Consider the following 6,000-nt stretch of genomic DNA (forward strand, 5'->3'; position numbering starts at 1 on the left):
GGTTGAGAAGCACTGGCCAAATTTTAAGTCCTGGAGGTATCCTCTCAGAACTGCAATTAGGGGCCTTCACTTGGATGGATTTAACTTTGGACAGATGACTAAACCTCTCCAAGACCCCTGTCTGCCATAAAGGATAGAGTACTTCACAGGGAATGTACTTCACTGGGAATGTACGTTCTTAAAAATTAAATCACAGAGTCCTTATATAATTCTATGCCTGGTTATAGTGGACGAATCAACCTATGTAGTATGTAATTGATAAAAACTATAATGAGGGACTAAATTATAGCTATTAATGTGACAGACGTAAGAAGTTTCTCATCTTTTAAGCATGGGTCACAAGAGCTTGGGTTTTTTCCTGTTGGAAGGATGACGGCAACTGTATGAATATGAGCAGTAATGTTGCCAGCGTGAGCCAAAGCTTTGAAGACAAGTAGGACCTAATCCAGACACATTCCTCAGTTTGGACTTGGTTAGAAAATTTTAACCCAGAAGAGAGAAAATGCACTAGGAAATTAAGAGATCTAAAATGAAGGCAAGTTTATAAAGGAATGAAAAAACGGAATTAATTTGATTTCTAACCAGAACTTTTGGGAATATTGAAACCTCCTATTGCTGTCCAGAACAAATTTCCACAGGAAAATTTTGTGCATAGATGTTGGAATAACAAGAGGAAATGTGACTAATGAGCAGAACAAAGAGAGCTTTTAAACACATGAGCCGATTCCTAGCATATATAATCTTGGGCTGGAAGGGGCATGCTTTTTTTGTGTGTGTGTTTATGTTGAGTCCCAATTCAGGTTAGGGGACAGATGGTTCACTACTCCCTGCTGTCTCATCTGGGTACAGGTCTGTATCACTTTGATCCAATAAGGAATTCAGATATCCACACGAGACCCTCACAGAGATCCAATCCAGGTGAGCCCAGCAATCCAGTTGATCTTTAGGAGAGAGAAATGAGGCCAAGAACACTTACCTGTTGTCATCTAAGAGGTGGTTTACCTTTACCCTAAGGCAAGAAATACCTGTTGTTTTTTTTTTTAATTTGCTTGATTAAATACTTCAATGGCTGTGTAATATTTCACAGTGTGAAAACAATGTTGAACACTTTTTATATCATTAAATTGTTATCCTCAATAAATTGTTATTATAGCAATGTTCAGAAAATATGTGGATATTAAGTTCAAAGAGAGATTCTAAGTGGGCAACTTTGCCCTCCCAAGACACAGAAATGTCCACAGACATTGCAGGCTCACAGCAAGGACAGGGGGAGTCCAGGATGCTCCAAACATCTTACAGTGCACAGGAAGGACTTCACCACAGAAAGACCTGCCCAAATCTCACTTGTGCTGACACACAGAAACTGGCCCATTTTCTCTTGGGTGTAGAATATATAAGGCATTCATCATAAATAGATCATAAAAATATCACTATTTCTTAACTTGACAATTTGTCTTTTTTTTAATCCTTTTGTTTTGCATCAGGGAAGTATAATCAGGTTTGAGAAGTCCAGCAGACTCCAGTCTCTGATGAACCGCCTGGATTATTAAAACAGTTTTCTCTTTATTCATTTAATTTATCTCTCTCCCACTCTCTTCCTCTTTTTCAATCTCCTGTCATCTTCTCCCATTTCTCCCCCTCCTCCTCCTCCTGTTTCTCTCTCTCCCATGCCCCCCATTAAGTAGTATGTCTTTTTTGTTTTACTGATGGTTTCTTTTGCTGTGCAGATGGTTTCACCTTTTTTTGACTTAAGTATTTGAAACAAACATCTTTCAGGTATTTGCCCTGGATGTTCCCTCTGTTGGACGCACATTCCAACATAAACTTGCATCCCCCTTCTCTCTCCAACCTGAGGTCTTTATTCAAATGTGGCATATCTACAGGTCAACAAATCTTATCTAAACACCCAAGAAAAACTAAATCCCCTATTCACACTTTTTTATTATATATTTGGCTTCCTATTCTTCATATCATGTGTCAACTTGTAGAATGCTACATAATTTTATTGTGTGCTTGTACATCCTTTCTCCACCATTGAATTGGAATTTTGTATTACAACGCCCTAAAATCATTGCTTAGATAGTGCTTAAAACACAGTCAGCGTTCAATTTGTATTGCAGATATAAAATAATATATTAGTAAAACTGCATAGCACAAGATCCACAGGGGGAAATAATTGAATGGTACAAAAATTCTGTATCAGAGGTATACTGAGGATCCCCAAAAGGAAACCATACACATCATTATATAGTTCTCACTAAAATATAAACGGAAGAATTTCATAGGTTAATAGCATAATTTTGTGAAAATAAGTCTTGTTATTTTCCTTTTTCCTGCAAATCACTTGCACTACCTGAAACCAGTCAATGATACACACATTTCAGAATTTCTTTTCCTGAGATTTTCAGAGGCAACAGAACTCCAGTCCCTCATATTAATGCTTTTCCTCACCATGTACCTGATCACAGTGTTTGGAAACCTGCTCATCAACCTGGCTGTCAGCTCACACATCCACCTCCAGACTTCCATGTACTTCTTCCTCTCCAACCTGTCCTTTGCTGACATCTGTTTCACCTCCACAACAATTCCAAAGATGTTGGTGAACAGACAGAAAACAAAACCATAACCTACAAAGGATGCATCACCCAGGTACATTTTTTCATACTGTTCACAGAGTTGGACATCTTTCTCTTGACTGTAATGGCCTATGACCACTTTGTGGCCATCTGCCACCCCCTGCGCTACATGGTCATCATGAAGCCCTGGCTGTGTGGCTGCTGATTCCGGTCTCCTGGATCATCAGTGGTCTTTATTCCTTAATACAAAGCTTAATGTTATTACAGCTGTCCTTCTGTACAAATTTGGAAATCCCACATTTTTTTCTGTGAACTCAATCAGATTGTCACACAGGCATGTTCTGTTTCTCAATAATGTGGTGATATATTTTGTGTCTGTCTTACTGGGTGGTTGATCCCTCTTGGTATCCTTTTTTCTTACTCTATGATAGTTTCCTCCATACGTAGAATCTCATCATCTCAGGGCAAGTATAAAGCATTTTCCAACTGTGCATCTCACCTCTCAGTTGTCTCCTTATTTTATTGTACAAGCATTGGAGTGTACCTTAGCTCTGCTGCTCCCCAAAGCTCACAATCAAGTGCAATAGCCTCAGCAATGTACAATTTGGTCACACCCATGCTGAACCCCTTCATCTACAATCTGAGGAACAAAGATATAAAGGATGCCCTGACAACATTTATTCTAAAGAAAACTACAAAAAGATAATTGTCCTCAAGTACAAAAATTTGAGACACTAGAGACAAATAATCAGAAATTGGATTTAATTGACAAGAAGTAGAACTTGCTTTTTTTTTGCATCACATAATTTCCTCTTGGACTACAATTTCTCTTATTCAATTTATATAACTCAATTTATTTAACTTTTTGTTCTTTCTGATCTCTAACATCTTTTCCTTTGTGGTTTTCCTACTTGCCCAAATTTATTGCAATCTTAAATCAGAAAAAAATTGATATTCCTGTTCACTTAATGAAGCAATATTTTTTTTGATTGTTATAGTTAAAAGTCATCAAATTCTACTACTACTATGGCAAACAAACCACACCTGATGATCAAGGAAGTTTATATAATTTTATAGAAGAGGAAGTAAGATAACAAACCTTTTCTGTTTTGGGTGTGTCATCTTTTGTGTTCCTACATTAAGCACTTTTCCTGACATCAAAGATGCTAATAGGCAGTGGGCTACCTAGCACAGAATGTTTTATTCTCTTCCTTAGTATCCTGTTCTCCTTCAGCTCAGTGTACACAAAGCCTTCCTTATTCCAAGCTAACATTATTATCACATATACTATTCTTCACAAAGAGATATATTTTAATAATTACAATGACTTAATATGACCTTATAATCACAGATAATTGTCAATCGATAAAACAAAATTGCAATCATATATTATATTACAATGCAAAATGTTTCCATATCATGCTGTACATCTACTTCTTCAAATATGGGGGAGTAAGTTGGATAAAAGTGATGGGAATTGAAAAAATATGTTACTGAGTAATTGTCATGTCTATAATTGAAACCTTTTGATGTTGCTAAAAGTAGGACTGCTTTCTTAGCTCTAAAGGAAACAACTCCCCCCTTCTCATTTTTTCATTAAAAAACGGATGAGTTAGTTATTATCATTATCATACTTCATTTATCAATTATATATTGTATTTTATCATAATTTTTGATGAAAGGTTAGCTATGAGAACTTAAATTCCTGACTTCCATGCAATCAGGGTCACTAGTTTTTCTACAAAACATCACTTCTCTCAGTTACCAGGAAATTAATGGCATAGAATTTTTAAATACAGTTGTCTGAAACTAATATAACAACAAATGACAAGAAAAAAATCAAACCAGTGCAGTTTATTATAACTCCCCTCATTTCTATTCACTTTGACTATAGTATCAGCTATTACTGACAGGACATCCTACATGTAAGTGAGTTACTATCAGACCTTGAGGACCAGGAAGAGTGTGTGATGAGGTGCTCTCCTCCAGTTAGGCTCTGCAGGGCTCCAGAGGCAGCTTAAGTCTCTACATTGTGCTTCTGAGGCTCGTCCAGTGTGATGCCTGTGCCAGCGGGTCTTCCCGGGAATATATACCGTATTCATGTGTATTCTACTCTCATCTTCTATTTTTGCAGAAAATAGTAGCAAATGTGAATTTCTTTCATTTCTTTCTGTGATTCCTGTTTCATATCTGATGTTTCCCTTTGTTCTCAAGTAAAAGCAATGCCTCTCACCACTAAACATTTGAATCACTCACATGTGCAGTCCAGGCACCTTAAAACTTCTTTCCTTTTAAGTAATCTATTAGACCATATGAAAATAGCACATGTTGCACATATTTAAGATGTACTTTTTGAAGAATGGAAGACAAAACTGCAGTACATATTGCATACTTCCATTTGTGTCTAAATCAAGAAAATGTGCAGTAAGATTTAACAGCAATTTTGTGAACTTTTAAAAACGTGTTCCACACAACCTCAATTTCCTTATTTCTGAAATAATATGGGTCAAGAAATATCGTTTTAGATGACTGTTGTAAGAATTAAATGAAATTTGTTGAAATATTTTGCTGAAAACAAAATTAAATGTTTAAAATATTTTGTACATATACGTGTATTCACAAATAATATGTGTATTTATTCACAAATAATTTTATTTTATAGAAACATACACAGATACATGTTCAGAATTGCCCTTATAATCTCAAATTTATGCTGAAATGAAACTTGAGGGAAAGTCAGAGAATAGAAACAAAAAGAATCAAATGTAGAAATTAACACAAATACATACAGCAAATGGTGTGCATATGTTTATAGGATGAATTACTTTTTCATCTTAATGCCATACAAGTTTTAAAGCCATTTTCCCCTTATTTATTTATTCATTCATTCATTCATTCATTCATTCATTTTCAGTTATATTTATTGAGTTCATGTTGACTTACGCCACAATGTAGGTCTTAGGAGTGTAGGTTTTTACCTCAACAAATGCATGATATTTCACCATACTGACCACCATACCCCGGGAATCCTCCATTAGACCAGCTCCCCTATGTGTTGCAGCCACACCACATCTCCCTTCTGGAGCCTCATTGTGCTTTTCCCCCTTCAATATGCTTTTCCCCCTTCTGTTTTCACCCTTGTTCTCCCTCACCCCTTCTGAATGCCCCAGATCTATGGTCAGCTTTCAAGATTTTGTTTGTCTGACTTTTTGTTTGGGTCTATATTGCACATATAATTGAAACTGTCAGGTATTTACCATTCTCTTTTTTTTTTAATAGAGGCATTATTTGTTTATTTGTTTGTTTGTTTATACATGCACTGGGTACAGTCAGAAGCGTGGGAGGGTGAGAGAATTCACCAGAGCCAGAGCGGGGAGCAGAGCAGGCAGAAGGACTGAAGTACACTGCTGAGGGGAGCAGCGGG

The 6,000-nt window shown here is 36.5% G+C and overlaps 1 pseudogene across 1 annotated transcript; it reads left to right on the forward strand.

Annotated features, from left to right (window-relative positions):
• The first annotated feature begins 812 nt into the window (after positions 1 to 812).
• On the forward strand, positions 813 to 3,381 carry LOC311181539 (olfactory receptor-like protein OLF4; annotated as a pseudogene). Its single transcript has 2 exons — positions 813 to 918; positions 2,364 to 3,381. The product of its transcript is annotated as an olfactory receptor-like protein OLF4 (transcript).
• Positions 3,382 to 6,000: the final 2,619 nt, after the last annotated feature.

The sequence above is a fragment of the Talpa europaea genome (assembly GCF_964194135.1).
Source record: "Talpa europaea genome assembly, chromosome: 12".
Taxonomy (NCBI): Eukaryota; Metazoa; Chordata; class Mammalia; order Eulipotyphla; family Talpidae; genus Talpa; species Talpa europaea.